Here is a 20,542-nt window from a genome sequence, read left to right on the forward strand (position 1 = left end):
ATAGGAATAAATTAGGCTCTCGTTTAAAATTTTAAATAATGATCAGTGTAAATCAAGATGGCGTCTCCAGCTGATTTGCATCGATGTACACTTTTAATGAATGAATGAATCGTCAGTCTAGGTATTATAAATGTCATTGAAAGAGATCGAAAAAAATGTCAATAGTTTTTGGGTAATGGAAGTTCATACAATTCTCAAATAGAATTTAAATTCAATAAATTTAAGCAATTTTATTCATCAAATCAATGATATGTACGTCAAAAATTAACTGACAAAGTAATTGTGAATTTTATAATAGATAGCGTTCAACCATTTTCCAAAGTTGATAAAGATAAAATAAACCTGTCTCCAATATATGTATTTATATTTGTACCATGAATCTGGTTGCCTTGAAGATTTTATGAGGAGAAGATGACTTCAATGAATATATATATTTGCATGTTAACTTATAATCCTGGACTTAGATATTTTCATATTTTTGAATATCGTCAGATACAGTAATGATTTTGTTAGATATTATGTTTTAGTAACTAAATATAACCTATTCAAAAATGAACACCATCTACTTTACATTTTTTTATCGATAAAATATTATTGATTAACTAGGAACATATGTAAAAATAATAATAATGATCATTTTCATAAGATTATTAATAGGATATAATAATATTTAAAAATAATATGAAAAGCTAAGTATAAAGTTAAAAAGGATTATAAAAATACATAATAAGTTATAATTTTCATAATTAGTCGGAAAAAAAATAATATTAATAAACAATTTATTTTAGAAAATATTTTTTTGAGCTATTATAATTTGTATGTATAATATGCAAGTAATAATTATATTTGTTATGTTGATGGTTTAAAAATAAGATATTTCAATATTTTGAGGATAATATAATAGACATTTATGTGGTTAATAAAAATTATACAACTATATATGATTTTGGTACTTTTACTAAAAGGTTTTAATACATATTATCTTGAAATATGATACATTATATATATAATATACTGATAAATGATAAGAAAATGATAATTATCCCAACTCAAGAAATCAGCAACTCAGAGAAATTTTTTAATTGGATGATATATTTATAAAAGCTTAATAAGTAAGTTGGATTAAAGGTTGGAGAGATATGGGTTAGGGCTAATTAAGTGATTAAGAGGTATGGGTTATTGATAAGATATATTTTAGAGGGTATTAATAAATTTTGTTCAATTTATAACTTGTATCTGACAGTTCATCATGTGATTAAAAATAATTTTCTTGAGCTGGACCATCAAAATTAATGACATTTAATAATACCTAGATTTGCATTCATAATAATGGATAGCGTCGTTGAATGAAAATCAGCAGGACCCTCTATTTTAGTAATCTAGTGCGCACAAATTGAGCGTTGCAACGCTCCGTTTTAAAAGCTAATAATGCATTTTAGATGGTATTGTACAAATTGGATTTTTTACAGCAAGCGTTAATGAAAATGGATACAAAATTTTAAGTATTTATCTCATATATTAATTGATATTTATATAATTTTAGAATATATTAATTTATATTTTAGATAATTTTAGAATATATTTATTTATATTTTAGATAATTTTAGAATGTATTTATATAATTTTAGAATATATTAATTTATATTATTATCATTTTAGAATAAGTTTTAGATGGTTTATCAACTATTAGTTTAAGGTAAATATATATATGAACAGTAATAAATTATATTTTTATTAGGATGGATATGGAGTTTCCACAGCATGATATAACTGTATCATGTTTAAAGAAGAAGTTGAATATGGATATATCAAATTCATGCAATGATAAAGTGCAGAAAAACTACTGACAATTTTAGTCCTACTACACTAAGGGCTACGTTCAAAAATAAATGCACTCATGGGTGAAAGACTTTTGGCTCTTCTGGAATAGGTGCTATCTGAAAGCCAGTAAAATATATATTTTTATCTATAAATTTAATATTATTTTAGAATGTATCTACAATCAATGGCAGAAGGCTTGGAAAGTATCAGCCATTCAAATTAATACTTTTTTAAATGTGAAGTATCAAGATTGTATCATATTTTGATGGAGCAATCAAAGGATTAAAATACTACTGTTGATTTTTCACCAGCAAATTCAACACAAACAACTTTAAATCAAACATCATTTGATTTATTAAATATATTTTATCTTAGTGTGTTAATTTTGTAAATATGTTTATTTATATATTTATAATAAAGTAATATACCATATTATAATGTCTATTTTTGAAAAAATATATTAATAAGCAAACTTGTCAAAATTTTTTAGCATTTTTATTAAATATATAGATTTTTATAAATATATTAAGTTAGGATAAGCAAATAAATATTATAATAATCAAATAAATATTATAATAATCAAATTATGAAAGAATGAGATTGAGTAAACAGTTATGAAAATCCAATAAGTAGGGTAACATGTTGAGAGAAGTGTACAATAAAGATTTAATAGTGTATATATATATATTATAAATTTTGACACAATAATTAATTATTGAGATCAAAATTTGAAGCCTTTCTAGGATTTTAATTCATTGACTTGACCTATAATTTAGCCAATATTATCTTTAGAAATTAAATATTATGTATGTAAAAGGAATAATAGTGTTTGATTTTTTAAGATATTGACTATATATAAATCTTACTATGTTTTATTGAGCTAATAATATTTTATTTTGACATCACCTTATGTGATTACAATAAAAAAATTCAAAGACCAATTAAATAAAATTGGGCAAAGCTTATGGCTTCAAACTCTCATACAGATGGCATGATTATATTATTTTAGTAATATATTTAATACTCTTACATGTTCTAGTGTACATTTTTGTTATTAAAGAATTGAAAATGTAATTAAATTATTTTATTTGCATTATTTGTAAATTATAAATATATGTTCTCCTCATCCTTGTATAAATAAAATAAGCAATTAGTTGTTTATCTTGTAAACTAAAGAAATCCATAATGTTTAATAAAAATTAAATCACGTTTCAATTTGAAAACAAGGAAAAAACGTACTGCTTTCAATTTAAACCAAATATGCGTTACGTTAAAAAATGTACTGCAAACGCTGAATTTGTGCCAACTATCCTAATACATAAATGAGGTATTTCTGTTTTAAAAACTTCAAACTTATTAATTATACCACTTAATAGCCTTTGTTTTGTATCAACAAATAAAACACATAATCGTCAAACATGTTTCATTAAATCATAACACTGTAAAATGGAAGACTTTTTAAAGTGATCTTATTTTTTATTTTATTTTAAAACCGTTTGATATAATGATTAGTTCTTTCCAATAAAATCATTTTTAAATAAGCCCCCCCCCTGATTTTTAAGCACATGTGGTGAACAGGGTTGCCATGTCTACCCCTATAAGCGGGAGACTCCCGCAAACTTTTAGTTTACACGCAGACATTTCTTTTCCACAAAACAACCGCCCCGCAAAAATATACCGCAATTTTTTAATTTCTCCCGCAATTTTTTTTTTAGTATTTTAACGTTTTTAATATATAAATAATAATTTTGAGAGACATTAATTGATAATTTTTATATTTTTAAATATTTATTTGAAAATGTCCAGTTTGTAAATTTCTTTCCATCCTGTTTTATTTTTATTCAATAATAAATCAACATTATTTCATTCATATTGGTCAGTACAGGGGAGTATATCAACATCGATTGCAATACAAAAATATTCTCCAAAAATAATTATAATATGCAACTACAGTTGAGGAAATCGTATACAGCTATCATGTAATTTAACATTCACAGAGCTATATCATCACAATGTGGGTCGAATCTTTCCCATGATATTTAACGACTCCAATATAAGGGCAAATCTTACTTATGGTAGAACAAACATGAGCAAGGCTATCACAAATGTTTTAGTAATAGATTCCTAGATGTCAATTCTAGACGATTTGAAAGATGGGCATCCATATGCAATTCTAACAGATGCATCTAATAAGGTATGTATTAAATCATTTCCTTGATCCTTCACTATTTCAATAAGAATAAGTACATTTCAATTAAACTGTTATTTTTTACTCGGATAGTGAAAAATCCAACAATGTAGCTAGCCACATAATGGTAAATATAGCTGATTCAGGGTTATCAATGATTTACATGTCAGCTTTCTGCTCTGATGATGCCTCTGTAAATCTTGGCAAAAACCAAAGTGTACTTACCGAATTGAGGCAGCACAATAATAAATTAATACCAATTGGCCGTATATGCCATATACTATATAATTCTTGCAAGAAGGCAATAAATGTACTATCTGTGGATGTCAAAATAATTGTGATGAAATGTTTTAACGAATTTAGTTCATCAACTAAAAGAGTTAATGAATTAAAGGAGTTGGTGAAGTGGTCTGGCCTGGAATGTGTGAGTTTTTGCGATTTTTTCGAGTAAGAAATGGCAGAATAATATTTGGGATTCGTTTCATATGTATGAAATCTACTTCATGCAGTTAATATTCAGTTGCAATCAGAATATTCTTTATTAAAAAAGATTCACAAAATCATGCTACAGCTCTGTTCATCTCTACAATTAAAAATTGATTTGTGACAATGGTGTTGGAGAGAGGAGGCGACAGGGCCATTACAACCTTCAGTCTAATGCAAATCAATAAATACGGTGGGACAAGGAGATGTGTCAAACTGTATTCTAATACAAAAAAAAATTCCAGAAGAACGTAAGAAAAATATATAAATAAAGGTGAAAAAGAAAAATTATTTTGATAAGATTATGTTTATGTGAAATATAAAATCTAAAATTAAAGACAAAGGTGTTATATTATAGGAATTAATAAATTAAAATATTGGTTATTGAATAGTATTTTAATTTTTATATTGCATACATTCATTATATTTTTATTTGGTTTAGGAATTCAAATTCAACTTGTATTACTTTTTATGAATTCAAATTTATCTTTTCAATTCAACTTTTTATTTTTGTAATTCAACTTATATTACTTATTATTTTTCGTAACCTTACTTTTTGTTTTTATATATATTCTAATTTATATTTTAGAAAATGTATATATACCTTAAGAAAAGAAAAAGAAGTTAGTTAATAAAATATATTTTTACTGACTCGCACCTCGCGCTATATCGTACGTAAGTATCCTTATTCTTTTCAAAAAATAACATTCATAGTAGATAAGATATAATTGTGTTTAGTTATTTAAGGGTGATAATTAGGAATGTTATATTTAGAAGTTACTGGTAAACTAAAAACCATTGGTATTTTGAAACTAATAGAGACTATGATATTTTAGATTTTAGAATTATTATCAATTGATCACTAGAAATAACTATGACAAGAAATAGAAACATAAATTGCGAAAGTTAATATTTAACTAATAGTTTGCTAAGATATAATAATTAAAAAATTCGGTGAATAAGATTAGAATATAACTTTATTGTTAGGAAATAGTTGATTAAATTCTTATTGAAGATTTACGTTTAACTTTTATTTTAAGGGCTGAGAGAGATAAAACAGCCTCAAGGATTAATGTGAATGTAGTATATTAGGGTTGTAGATTAACCAAAAATCTTCATAAAGAGAAACGGCTTTCGTCATTAGAAAATTTATGCCGCAATCGAGCTCAATTAGAGATTGGATTTTTATTTTTTTGAATCATAAATAAGATTTGAGATCAATTATGCAACATTATTCTAATAATAACAGAAAGAAAAACATGCTTTAGAAATATACATATCAGTTTTCAACAACGGTTGTGCGAAAAATTATAATGATTAGATTTCATAAATTCTTCAAAGACGTGGGGTGAAAACCATAGTGATTAGAGTTATAGGGTTGTTCATAAACGTGAGTATGAAAACTTTTATGATTAGATGTCATTGATTTCTCAACAACGTATGTATGAAAAGAGATTTATATATTTCAGCAGTTTTTTTTAAAGACTTAAGTGTCAAAGAGTACATGCGAGGGTGTGATATTTAGTATTTTCACTAAATATCGCAGGTGTGATATTTAGTTTTTTCACTAAATATCACGGGCGTTAGTAGCAGTCATTATCATATGAATTTGTAAAAACTAATAAATATACTATACAATTTCTTAACTACCTGGACAAATGTAACATTATTTTACCACTTTGACTATGAAAAAAAGTTATTTAAAGGCAACTTTGAGCAATTGGTCTGTTATTAAATAAAATATGTACACTGTACAGTGATATCAATATCCAATTTCAAAGGAAGTCATAAAAAAATAGATGAAGGGTGCTCAAGATTAGGAAAAATATATTAACATAAAATGAGCATTGTAAATTACTTTTATAACATGAGGAAATAAATACACAATGATAATTTTTTTTAAAAGATAGATTTTGATATATATTTTAGAATAGGATTTTTAGATATAAATTTAGTATAAACATGGCTGAAAAGAAGATGAGGATCTATAGCTAAAGGATGAGTACAAGTAAATTTTTCAATGAAAATATGGGTCTAGGCTTCATTAAGGGGAAAGGGGTGATAGAATTTGATATATTTATATAATTTATTTTTGCTACGGATTATAAATTTAAGATTTAGTATAATTTACGCCATTTATTAAAGGCAGAATTAGATTAGAGGAGATAAATGTAGACATTAGGATGAAGTTGGTATATTTATATATTTTATTAGTATATTTGAATTAGGTAGTTTATATTTGAGAATAAATATAAAAAAGTGATAAAATATTTCAGAAGTTATTTAAATAGATTATTTTAGTTAGAAGTAGATTAGATGTGATTACCTGAAACCTTAAGATAAAGTCGATATCTTAGCAAAGGCAAACTGTAATAGAAGACCCGGAAGTTTAAAAGATATATACGATTACAAGAATTAGAGGCAACAACCAACCGATTACAAGAGAATGATAGAAAACAATCTACGATAAATTGTAAAGAAATTAAAACAGACTAGCAAAACAAAAGTTGAAAAAGAAACTGGATGTCATCGATAATCGTTTATCAAGCGTGGATCCTGGAAAACAGGCGTTTATCAAGTTCGTCAGTCGTTTACAGAGATAAAAAGCTGATCGTTTCCCAGGGTAACAAGCGACAAAAGATAGAATTCAAAAATTTCAAGCGATGATCTAATACAAACGGTCGTTCGAAACCAAGAATACTAGACAAGAGGCAGCCTTCGTTAGAACTTAGAAGACAGCAAAAATTAAGAAGAATAGATATGGTATATATACGAGGTCAGTAAAGTCGAAATCGAAAGAAAATTGATTATTCGCAGAATGTTGGGTCTAATTTAAGTGGGGAGGTGTTGTAATATGTAAATTCGTTAAATTTGTACTTTATATTTAATTTTCATAAAGAGTTCTTTTGGATTTATTATTATAACGCGTGATAAAAATATTATATTTGAATAGTGAGAACTGAAAATAATTTAAGTTATGAATATTATTTATAAAGAAGATTGAAAAGAGTATAAAAACTCCAATTTTTACCATTGGAGATAATCTTTTTAATTATTAACTTTTTTGTATTTTATTTTTTAATTTTATTTTTTATTAATCTTTTTTATTATTTTTACTTTTATAATTTTGTTAATTTGATAATGTTATCATTTTGAACAAAGAGATAAATTGATTTCATGATTTCGTGATTCCTAATTATTATTAATTTCTTTTTTATATATATATTTCTTTTTATATTTAGGTTTTGATTCACAATGTCAAATCTCCTCATTGTGACATTATATTAAAATGTTCAAATAATACTCTAATTAATACATTTTTAAATGAAGCGATATTTTTATTAAGACAATTTTAGAATATTTACAATCAAAATTTGATTTTCTATTTACAAATGTATAAATATTATGACCTTGGAACAGAAGCCATCAATTGATTATTTTTATAATTTAATAAATATATTAAAAATACCGAAAGACATTGATATTTTGTTTGAGGAAATTGTAATTCTCTCTATTTTTTATGATTCGCCAGAATCCTTGAAGTTAGATGATCTAAAAGCAGAGGAGAAATGGGTAGAATTTTTTCGTAATAACAATAAATCCCCATGCTTGGAAAAAATATGCGAGTATGTCTTCTTACCTCATTCAAATGGAGTATGTCTTCTCCTTACCTCATTCTAATAATCCGAGCACATTTTTAGCCTGAAGAGGACTGCTGGAAAAAGGAGAGAAATCGGATTTCTTTAACAACATTAGAGGCCGAGCTAATGGTCATACAAAATTAGAATATGTTATGCTAGGAATTTTATAAATATTTCAATAACGACGGTTAACGTTTAGTTCCATTATTATTTAAATCTCAAATAAGATATAATTAACAATATAACTAGACATGTGCGCCGACAGCATTTTCGGTGGCAGCGTTTCTTTTTTAAAATGATCGACTGGCGGCGGCGTCAAATATTTTTCTTACTTAAATTTTTTTAAATTAAATTTATAAATTCATTGGAAACACTTTTAAAATAAAATTTATACTTTATTATGTTTGTAACTATAATTTAATGATTTCATTGAAGTTATAATTATCATGAATAAATATTATTTTATTTGTTGATTGATCATATATAAATTTAAAGAATTAATCTTAAATTTGAATAGTTAATCTGATATTATAAATTGATGTGTTTGATATAATTTAACTATTCACAAAAACGTGATATTATATATTTTTCAATTAACTTTTGTATATATATACTGATATATTTTTAGTTCTTTTAGATATAGAATAATAATAAATTTTGATTTAAAAAAAGAATTAATTTAAATAGTTTCTTAAATTAAATAGTTTCTTTTATTATTAATATTTAAAGGACATCATAATGATCTCTTAGAGTTCAGAGTGAGCCCAATAGAAAATGCACGCTCGCTGGGTGTGCTCGCAGCTGGAACGCACAGGACCTTTCTAGCTAATATTGAAAGTTTAGGGAGATCCAATTCTCTTATTTTCCAAAAATCTAAGGCATCTTTTAGGTTCCCGTTCTAAATCGCTAAAACAAAAATCGCTAAAAATTGGGAACATGGCTTATATCTCCTAGAAAATTTTTAAAGTAAATTTGAAATTAATATTAATAGATACTAGGAGATTAAATACTTGCAGATTAAATACTTGTATAATTGGGAATTTGGATGATATTTCTTCCATTTTAGCGATTTTTTTTAAATTTTCAATTTAAATACAAGTATTTAATCTCCTAGTATCTATTAATTTTAATTTCAAATTTACTTTAAAAATTTTCTAGGAGATATAAGCCATGTTCTTAATTTTTTAGCGATTTTTGTTTTAGCGATTTAGAACTTATCCCATCTTTTATCTCCAAATTATAAGGCGAAAATAATGAATAACACTCTTTTTTAAACTAGTTAAATAGTCTTGTTGTTCCAGGATTGTTTTGAGATGAATGTTTCGTAGCCAATGACTTAAGATAATCGAGTTTTGAAGCAACTTCCGTCGTTCCAGATTCGTTTAATTCGTCCGACCGGAGTAATATTTTTTTCCTTTAAATATTCATTTACTATGTTTATAGATTGAAAACGAGGATCCAAAAGTGCTCCTAACACCTAAGTAAAAAAAATAAAAGAAAGAGAAATAATATATAAAAAATAATTTATGTATTTTAAAATACTACCTGAAGATCGGTTATTGGAAATCTATGATCAAATTTAGTAAGCATATTTTGTTTAAGGGATGCTATGGGAGGGCTATCATATTCTTTTACAATTAAATGATTTTTAATTTCACTACGAAATAATAAGGCTAAATTTATAGTAATAAAAATTCAAAAGTTTTTTTTGAAGGTTTTAAGAAAATTTAAAAGTTTATGCACCAAGTCCCAATCGAAATTAAATAATTTGAAATCCGGTTTCTCCATTCTATTTAATAGAATATTTATAGGATTTTTGTTATTGCCAGTCACACTTTCCAGCATCATTAAAATACTATGCCAAAGTGTAGGCACATTTAATTTTAAGGTTTTATGTTTTTTCTCATATGATTTTTGATTTTCACTATCATCATCAAACCACAAACGATCTTCATAAAAAGGATCATTATCATCCAAATCTAAAATATCTGATGTATATGATATCGATTCAAAACATTTTCTATTTTCTAAAATCCGCTGTTTTGAATCTTAAGGCAACTCTAACTTCTCTCACTTTTTTAATGAGATTTTCTATTTTATTAACTTTTTTTATTCCACCGACTGTCACTAGATTATGTAATCCATGCTTCAAACATAAATGATGGTCATATTCTCCTAGACGAACACTTTTCTTTACATTGGGTCCTGCATCCGTAACCATTTGAATTTTCTTGGACCCTATATCTGTCCATTTTTATCTTTTTCTATCTCGTAAAGAATAGTTTCAGCGGTATGTTTTTGAGTGACATGATGTTTCGCCAATGTATAAAATACAATGTTAAAATTATTATCTATTTCGTGAAATGTAAAGGTGATATAATTTCGCTGTCTATATTGGTCGGTCCACATATCAAAAGTTATAGCACAAAATTTAGGACCTATATTAATTTGTTGGCATATGTATGCTTTCATTGATAAATACACATCATCTAATCTACTCCGGCTAAGTGTAGTTCTATCTGGTAATTCTTTGGTATCTGAAATAATGCCATATTTTTACATAATAAAAAGTTAATAATAAAAATATTATGCCATAAAAAATTGTAAATGTGGGATGTTATAAAATAATTAAATATCTTAACAGTTAAAAATTAAGATTGCCCTATGAAAAATTATATGGATTTTAAAAATAACCTTTAGAAAATCTTGCATTCCATATTTATAGAAGAGAATGGCATTAAATCCTTGCAACACATGAGAACATAATTCCTTACCAGAATCCATTTTTTATCTTTTATAGGGTCAGTTGTATCTTTTACAATGGGTTTGAAAAATAACTTTAAATTTTGTTTAAATATTTTTTCCTTACATGATAAATCATGTTTGTCAAGTAAATGTTTTATTATATTTGATGTGCTGATATTTTTTGAAAAAGATTTGATTCGATAACTAATTAAAATATTTGCAAATATTTTTAAAATAATCAAAAATTTTACTCTGAAAATGAATAATTATTTTCTTCCTCACCATCTTTATCAAGTGCTATTTGCAAGCATATATTACAAAAGATTTTATCTGTAGCAACACTGGTTCTCTTATTATTTGTGTCAGTTTTTAATATTAAGGATCCAAAATGTTTCCATGCAAAAGAAGGCTTTGCTAGGAAGGATATACTATATTTTGTTACAGGATATTGCAATGCTGCATCCATTTTAATTGTTATAGTCCTGGTATTTTTATATATGTTATAATGGCAACAAAATAAAAAACATTAATTAACCTATTATGATAAAAAAAAAATTTTATATAACGAGTCTTTTCAAATTTAATGTCCTAATCTTATTTTATCTAGCACGTTGGTCACAAACCTACCCATAGTGAACGAATATGGATTGTTACAAATCAAATTTATAGCAAATAATATTTATTAATTTTTAAAAAATAAAATCGCATTTTTTTAAATAATTCAAAATATATTTTATATTTTTCTTCTAATTAAAATTTCATAAATAATATATAAAATAAATTAATAATAAAAAATATGTATCACGGTGTTGAGCGCCGACATTTTTTTAACGCGCGGCGTCGGCTTGGTCAAAATCACTGGCTATTTGCTCAAAATTTATATCAATAAATTATCAGCGAATTTGACCAGCTGCGCACATGTCTAATTATAACTATTTAATTTCCATATTTTTTTTATATTTTATAAAATCTTATTTATACATTCGCATAAAAATAAATATATTTTTTTACTTTGTAAATCAAAAATAGATACCATTACAATTTCCTCGAACAAGACATCATTGTCTATCGGTAGTTTTTAAAATATTAAAACATTTTAATATAGTTTTTAGCAATGGCGTCATATAATTTATTGTCAATTTTTAACTGTAAAGATGAACACATATGCAACATAATTTTATGAATATCTGTTAAGATTCTTCTGATTGCAACTGCACATTAACAGCATGTAGTAGATTTCCTACATGTAAAATCATTCCTAAATATACCTCTGCCATTCATTATTGAAATAAATTTTCAAAATGTTAGGACAGTTTTTATAATCTATATTTAAGAAATATTTTTTTAAAGGTTTATAAAATCTTATAATTCTATCGATGGCGGGTATTAGGAACAAATCGCAAACAACATTGTGCTGACTCAATTCTGTAAATACACTCTGGTTTTTCCTAAATTCACTGAGGCATTATCAGATCAGAAAGCGACATGCAATTTATTGATAATCTCGAATCTGCTATATTTACCATTATATGGTTAGCTATCTATGTCTTTGGATTTTTCACTATTTGAGGGGAAAAAATTTAATAGTTTAATTGAAACGTCCTTAATTTTGTTGAAATAGCGGAGGATCAAGGGAAATATTTTAGATGTATCTGTTAGAATTGCATATGTTGCCCATCTTTCAAATCATGAAGAATTGACCTCCTGGATTCCGGTTCTAAAATATTGATGTTATCCATGCTCATTTTTATTATTAGGAAAGATTCTACCTACATTGTAATGATAAATAGCTCTGTGAATGTTGTAATACAAGATAAGTGATTACAATTGCGGCAACTGTAGTTGCTTGCATCTGTATTATTTCTTATTTATGGAGAATATTTTTGTTTTGCAATGAATGTAAATACATTCCTATAAAATTTTATCTTTGTTTACATTCTTTTATATTTAAAAAAAGATCGTTGGTTTTTTTTTCATAAATAAATATATTTAAATAAATACAAGATGTTATTATATTTTGGAAAATATTTACCGACTCTGCATTTATATAATTATAAAAAATAATAAGCGGATAATTAAGTCAATTCAAAATCCCGGCCGATGGCCGGCACTTTGCGGTCCTATATTTCTACCTCAATTTTCATATTTCTCCCGCATAATGCCAAATTTCTCCCTCAATTTGAAAATTTTGACCTGGCAAGTGGTGAATAGAGTATAAAAAATATTTCATAAAATTTATATATAAAATTAAAATTATAAAAATATAGTAAAAGAAATTTGGTAATTATACCATAATCATTTAAAATTTTTTATAATTATTCTGTCTCCCATATAAATAGTTATTATTGTGCCATGTATCGGGTTGCATTGAAGATTTTATGAGGAGAAGAACACTTCAATGAATATTTGCATGTTAATTTTTAATACATTTTATATTTTTTGAATATCGACGTTAAGATATTATTTTTTAGGTACTCAATATAATGTATCCAAAAACGAATACCATCTCGATACAATATTATTGATTAACTAGGAAGATTTGTAAAAATAATAATAATGATCTTAGTTATTTTCATAAGATTATTAATAATATATAAATAATATTGTAAAAAATGTGAAAAGATAATTATAAAGTTAAAAATGATTATAAAATTACATAAGTTATAATTTTCACAATAGTCGAAAAAAAATATGATATTAATAAATCACAATTTATTTTAGAAAATATTTTTTTGAGCTATTGTAATTTGTAATACGGATTAATTATATTTGTTATATTGGTAGTTTACAAATAAGATATATCAATATTTTGAGGATAATATAATAGTCATTTAGGTGGTTAATAAAAATTACTGAACTATATATGATTATGGTACTTTTACTAAAATGTTTTAAAACATATTATTTTGAAATATGATATATTATATATATATATACTGATATATGATGAGAAAAATGATAATACCCAACTCAAGGAATCAGCAACTCAATGAAATTTTTGAATTGGATGATATATGTAAAGCTTAACAAGTGAGTAGGATTAAAGGTGGGGGAGATATGGGTTAGGGCTAATTAAGTGATTTAGAGGTATGGGTTACTGATAAGATATATTTTAGAAGGTATTAATAAATTTTATTCAATTTATAACTTGTATCTGACATTTCATGTGATTAAAAATCATTTACTTGAGCTAGATCATCAAAATCAATGACATTTAATAATACCTAGATTGACGTTGCATTCATAATAATGCATTTGAAAGCGTCGTTGAATGAAAATCAGCTGGACCCGCTATTTTAGTTACCCTTATAGTAATTATTATCATGTTTAAAAACTGTTAAATTTTCGTCAATGTTGAATTCACATTTATTCTTTCAATTTTATTTTTCTAACGTAATAACTTTATTTTTTATTTTCATCTTTATTTCTATAATAATCCAACAATTATAATCAGAGTTGTTAAAAGATACTTTTTAAATGGATCTAGATACAGATACATCGTCTAAAATAATATCTAGATACAGATATTTTAATCAAAAATCTATCTAGATACAGATACCACATTTTTATATCTAAATACAGGATCTAGATACTTGTATCTAGATCCTTTAACAACTCTGACTATAATAATCAAAATAATTGTTCTTATATATCTTTTCAAAAAAATATAAAAAAAATAATTCTTGGAAAAAATCGAAAAAATATTTTAAAGGAAAAATAAAAATAAATACAATTCCGAGAATCGATCAAAAATAGTAATGATTCAAAAAATCCATAAAAGAAAATGGACATCAATTACATCTCCCTCTTTAAAAAAAAATAGTCTCATAATTTGATTCGTAAGTTTTTTTTTTTTTTTCTCTTTAGCTTTCACCTTTTCTGGTGGTAAGCTCCTTCAACATCTCTCTCCACTTTATGTTATTCGTACAATCTCTTTTATCTATTTTATACTTCTTTATATTGGCTCTAACTTTATGGCCCCATTGAAGTTTTGGCCTTCCTCTTTTACTTTTGCCCATCACTTCCAATCTTTCAACTTTATTTCCTATGTAGTTCATAGGCCTTCTCATTGTGTGCCCATACCACCTAAGTCTGTTTACCATTAACCTAGTCTTAATGGGCACTACTTTAAACTATTTAGTATTCTTGTACTGCGCACCTTATCCTTTCTTGTTACCCCAGCAATCATCCTCAGCATTCTCATCTCCATAGTTTGTAGACTTCTCTCGTCTGATTCTTTGGTTGGCCATGTTTCCGAACTATATAGAATAGTTGGTTGTACTATGGAACTGTAAATTTTTCCCTTTAATTTGTGTGGGATTCTTTTGTCAAATAGCACTCCAGATAAAGATCTCCACTTTAACCACCCTTGATTAATCTTATTCTTTATCTCTTTTTCTATTGTGCCGTTTGTTTGTATAGTGGAGCCCAAATATTTGCAGCTTTCAATTGCGGATATCTGCCAATCATTTATATCAATACTCTCCGTTTCATCTCCTCCTATCACCATATACTCCGTCTTTTCTCTATTTACTTTTAATCCGTGCGTTTCTAGGATATTTATCCAATTCACTAACCTTTCTTTCATTTCATCCTTGGATTCGGCAAGTATTACAATATCATCTGCAAATATCATATTCCACGGGACTGTTTGAGGTATAGACTGTGCTAATACATCTATTACTGTAATGAAGAGAAGTGGGCTGAGAGCCGACCCTTGATGAACTCCTTCGGCTATTGTGAAGCCTGCTGAAGTACCTGTTGTGCTACGGACCATTGTTGTATGTCCCATATACATATCCTCTATTATTCTTATATATTTTTCGGGAACTTTTTTGTGGCGTAGCGCCCACCAGATAAGTTTTCTTGGGATTCTATCGAAGGCCTTTTCTAGATCGAGAAAGACCATGTGTAGCTTTTTGTTCTTTTCCCTGTATTTTTCACTCATTTGCCTAATTGCATGGATAGCATCGGTTGTTGATCTTCCAGGCATAAAGCCAAACTGTGTCTCTCCTATTTCGATTATATCTCTTAATCTTTTTTCTATTATTTTTTCGTATAGTTTTAGACAGTGTGACATTAGTTTTATGCCCCTGTAATTTTGACAATTGTGTGGATCCCCTTTATTTTTGAAGATAGGAACTAGATAGCTCTGCCTCCATTTTTGGGGGACCTCTTCATTTCCAAGTATTTTATTGTACAGATTTGTGAGGAGATGTATTCCATCATCTCCTAGTGCTTTAAGGCTTTCTATTGGAATATCGTCTGGACCCTTAGCTTTGTTGTTTTTCATATGCTTGAGGCATGTGATTATTTCTTGTTCTGTTATAGGTTGTACAAAGTTTTGACAAGGGGAGTGTTCGTCGAGATGCAATATGTGGGAATTAAAGTTGAGAAGCTCCTGAAAATATTCTTTCCATCTATTCATTATTTCTTTTTCCTTTATTATCAATTTCCCATCTTTATTTTTGATTACTTTCGGAGCTCCGTTTATATCCCTAGAGTTCTTTTCTCGCTGTTTATCTGTATATTTTATTTTGCCCTTCTTTGGTATGTAGATCTTCGTACATGTCATCGTATGCCATAGATTTGGCCCTAGCCACCGCCTTTGTAGCTAATCTCTTGGATTTTTTGTATCTTGACTTGTCATCTGCATTTTTGGATTTGTACCATATTTTATAAAGGGCTTTTTTCTCCTGTATAGTGGTTTGTACCTCTTGATTCCACCACCATAGTTCTTTGTGTGATTTGTTGCCTCCTCTTGTCAAGCCTAGCGTCGATTTTGCAGTGTCTATTAATCTGGATGAAAGGTCTGTCCATATTTTTTCACTGACTTGTGAGCAATTTATTGTTTCAATGTTTGCATTGATTGCAAAGGCATCTGTCATTGTTTTTAATTTGCCCCATTTGATGCATGGTTCCAGTTTTATCTTATTTTGAGTGGATTAATTTGAGATTTGTAAATCCATGATTAGTAGCTTGTGTTGCGCGGCGATATCTTCTCCTGGGATGACTTTGCAGTCTATTACATCTTTTAATCTTCTGCGAGAGATTAGCATGTAATCTATCTGTGTTTTCCTAGTACCACTTTCATATGTTATTAAATGACTGTCTTTTTTCCTATAGTAGGTGTTGGTTAAGGCAAGGTCGAAGGCTTGCGCAAATTTCAGTACGTGCTTATCACGTTGTGCCGTATAAGTCCGAATAGAAAGCAAAACTCCGAGTATAATAATTTTATTGAATTTCCCACACAAAAAAATGAATAATTTTATTTCAAAATTTACTATTACAACCAAAAAAAAATATATTAAAAACAAAAATAAAATAGTTAATAATAATTCTTACAATATTTCGCTTCCCTTTTATAGGGAAGCGCATAAAATACAATTTCATTATGATTCAACAAAACTTAATTTTTATATCTAAAAATAAAATAAAACAAAATATTAAAATACGGTCTAATAATGAACAGGCACAATTTATTTATTAATGTTCACGCAATAAATATTATCAAATATGTCACTCATTTATGACATTTCCCCCCTTTATCGGACCTCGTTGGCTCCAACAACTGCCTATATTCCTCTTCTCCTACCCGTAACACTGGCGTGTCCGGCGCCATTCGTTGATATGATTGTATTGCTCTGTTATCGGAAGATGCGGACGTTGGCTCCGACTCCTTCCAGGTTCGCCCTCCCATAGTATCAAACCGTTCCTTGGGACACCACCGGCGGATATGTCCCGCCATCCCACAACCATAACATATCACCCTGTCTCTTTCTTCACGTACCGTTTCCCTTGAGTGCTCTGATGGTCTCCTTTTCCCCTCCATTGATCTCGTGCCTTCCTGGGCTAAAGCCCTCCATTCACTAGCAAGCGGTTCCATATCCGCACTAATTATCGTATTTCGCATCAAATGAGTACCCAGGTCTACATATCTATATCACATAATCATTTACCTTCTCTTATTATTATTTTTTTTTTCTGCTTTCCCCCTTTTCTTCCCTCCCCTTTCCTCATCACTCTCCTTGCATATATATATATAACGACTTACTTATTAATAATCGGCATACCGAATAAAATGATATTTTCCTCTACCGAATAAAATTATGAATTTTATGTTTTCTTCTTCTCTTACTTATTCAAAATTTTCCTTTTCTCAACACTCTCTTACTCGTAAATCATTTCCTTTATATTTCAATACCCCATCTCCCTAACTCTATTTTTTTTCTCTCTTTCTCTCTCTATTTTCGTTAACAGAAAAACTTTTATTAACTTTATTATATTTTTTATCATTTAACCTTAACTCCTACTATTTTTCTCTTAAGAAAAATTAAAAACAACAAACAACCATTACTCCCTTTATTAACATCTTATTATTATTATTATTATTTTTTCCTTTTAATTCACTCTTCCCTGCCAACAAAATACAACATTATAATATAAAAAACATTATAATACAAATCACTCAACCCTAACCCCGTTATTTTTTTTTTTTACTATTACTTTTTGTTTCTTTTTTTTTTTTAAATTCATTCTTACTTTTCTCAATACTTCTCTTTATTACATCATCCCATCCACCTATTCCCATTATTCATACCCATTCTATTCCTGCCTCCGCCCCTCCGTTTACCACAAGAACCTTCAACTATTTTCGCTTCAATATTATTCCGCCGCTTATTCCTTCTTCGTTACCGGTTTATTCCACCAAATATATTTCGAAAATTTATTTTACTTAATATACACTTTCAAAACCCTTTTCCCTTTACATTATTTTATTTAACCTAAACTTCCAAAAAATATTTTTTTTTTAATAATTTTATTTCTCCTTAATTTATTTAATTCAACATTTTTTAAACATTTCTCTAATATTTATTTCAGCTCCACCAAATTTCACAAAAAAAAAAAACAATTCAAAAAAAACAATTTTCCTTTTACTATTTTACTCTGATACATTATAATTTTTCTTTACAATTTGACTCGATCATACTTTGACTTATATTCCCACCTTATATATTATATACCCCTCTTTATATCATACTTCCCCTTCCGCCTTCCGGAACGACCACCTACACCACCCCCGTGACCTTGACCTATATATATTTTTTTAACTTCGGACCTCTCGTTGACCTCTTGCCCCTGTCACTTTCGCCCCGCTTCCGTTCCTCTGCGTATCTGATCTTCATGTCTCACACCAACCTTACCATCCTGAAAACGGACCCGGCTTAACTTTTTTCCCACCTTTTCCATCACAACTCCGGCTCGCCATTTCTCCTTTTCACCATATACCCTCGCCCACACCGACTGTCCCACCATAAACTTTGCTAGTTCCTCCTCCTCCCGTTCTCTCCTCGGACCCTCAGACTCTGGCCTCAGAGCATCTAACCCAATCCTCGTTCTGCGCCCTAAAAACTTCTCTGCTGGAGACAAATCCTCTCCCCTCCTACTATTATTATAATACATCACCGATGTCCATACTTCTCCTTTACCATACTTTGCCTTTCGTAACCAATCTTTCACCAACCCCACCATCCGCTCTGCCTGCCCATTGGAGCTTGGGTGGTATGGAGGAGATAAAATATGCCGTATCCTATTTTCTTTGCAAAATTTCGCAAACTCTGCACTACTAAACGCTGGTCCACCGTCGGACACGATTGATTTAGCCACTCCAAACTTTGCCCACAAATTCTTCAATTTTCTGACCACTACTTGCGTTGTCAACCCTCTTACAACTTCAAACTCCACCCATTTAGAAAATGCATCAACCACTAGAAAATAATCCTTTTTTTCGTACTCGAAGAAATCGACATGAACCGCATCAACCACTAGAAAATAATCCTTTTTTTCGTACTCGAAGAAATCGACATGAACCCTCTCCCATGGCTCAGTTGTTTTCGGCCAAGTCCCTTCTCTATCTCTTGCTGGCATCCTGGCCCAAGTATTGCATACTACACATTGTCTTGCTAGTTCCTCAATCTCCACATTCATCCTCGGCCACCATACATATTCTCGTCCCCATTGTTTCATACGCTCCATTCCCTGATGACCTGCATGCAACATTGTTAAAACCATTCCTCTCAACTTCCCAGGTATCACTGCCCTATTTCCCCGGACTACACATTCGTCCATCACCGTCAATTCTCCTCCAACATTTTTATAAGCTCTATCTCCTTCTTTCCACGGCTTCCGGCCCATTATACATTCTTTTATTCGACTCAAATCCCTATCTTTTTGCGTCTCTTTCCGAATCTCCTCCCACGTTACCGGACCTCCCTTCATCATTCTCGATACCACCATAACCATCGCTACCTCCTTCTTACACATCTCCTCTGTATTACCTTCTTCCACATCCTCCCCTGCTCCGCATCTCGACATTATGTCCGGCAAATAATTTTCTCGGCCTCTACGATATCTCATCTCCATGTCAAAACTACCCACCATCAATAACCACCTCTGCAACCTCGGCGACATCATCAACTCCTTGTTATCCTTCCGGAATAAATGAATCAACGGCTTATGATCCGTATAGACTACAAAACGACGCCCAATCAAATACTCCCGACACTTTGTCAATCCGAAAATTACAGCTAATGCCTCTTGCTCAATTACCGAATATCTCGTCTCCGCGGCCCTAAAAATTCTAGAAAAAAATAACACCGGTCTC

At 28.7% G+C, this 20,542-nt stretch overlaps 1 long non-coding RNA gene across 1 annotated transcript; it reads left to right on the top strand.

The window, feature by feature from the left end:
• The first annotated feature begins 1,245 nt into the window (after positions 1-1,245).
• Positions 1,246-2,156, top strand: LOC135922482 (uncharacterized). The gene is made up of 3 exons (XR_010570924.1): positions 1,246-1,502; positions 1,739-1,947; positions 1,990-2,156. It is a non-coding gene; the product is annotated as an uncharacterized LOC135922482 (long non-coding RNA).
• The last annotated feature ends 18,386 nt before the right edge of the window (positions 2,157-20,542 follow it).

Source organism: Gordionus sp. m RMFG-2023, chromosome 1 (assembly GCF_954871325.1).
Source record: "Gordionus sp. m RMFG-2023 chromosome 1, tfGorSpeb1-WG-v2, whole genome shotgun sequence".
Lineage (NCBI taxonomy): Eukaryota > Metazoa > Nematomorpha > Gordioida > Chordodea > Parachordodidae > Gordionus > Gordionus sp. m RMFG-2023.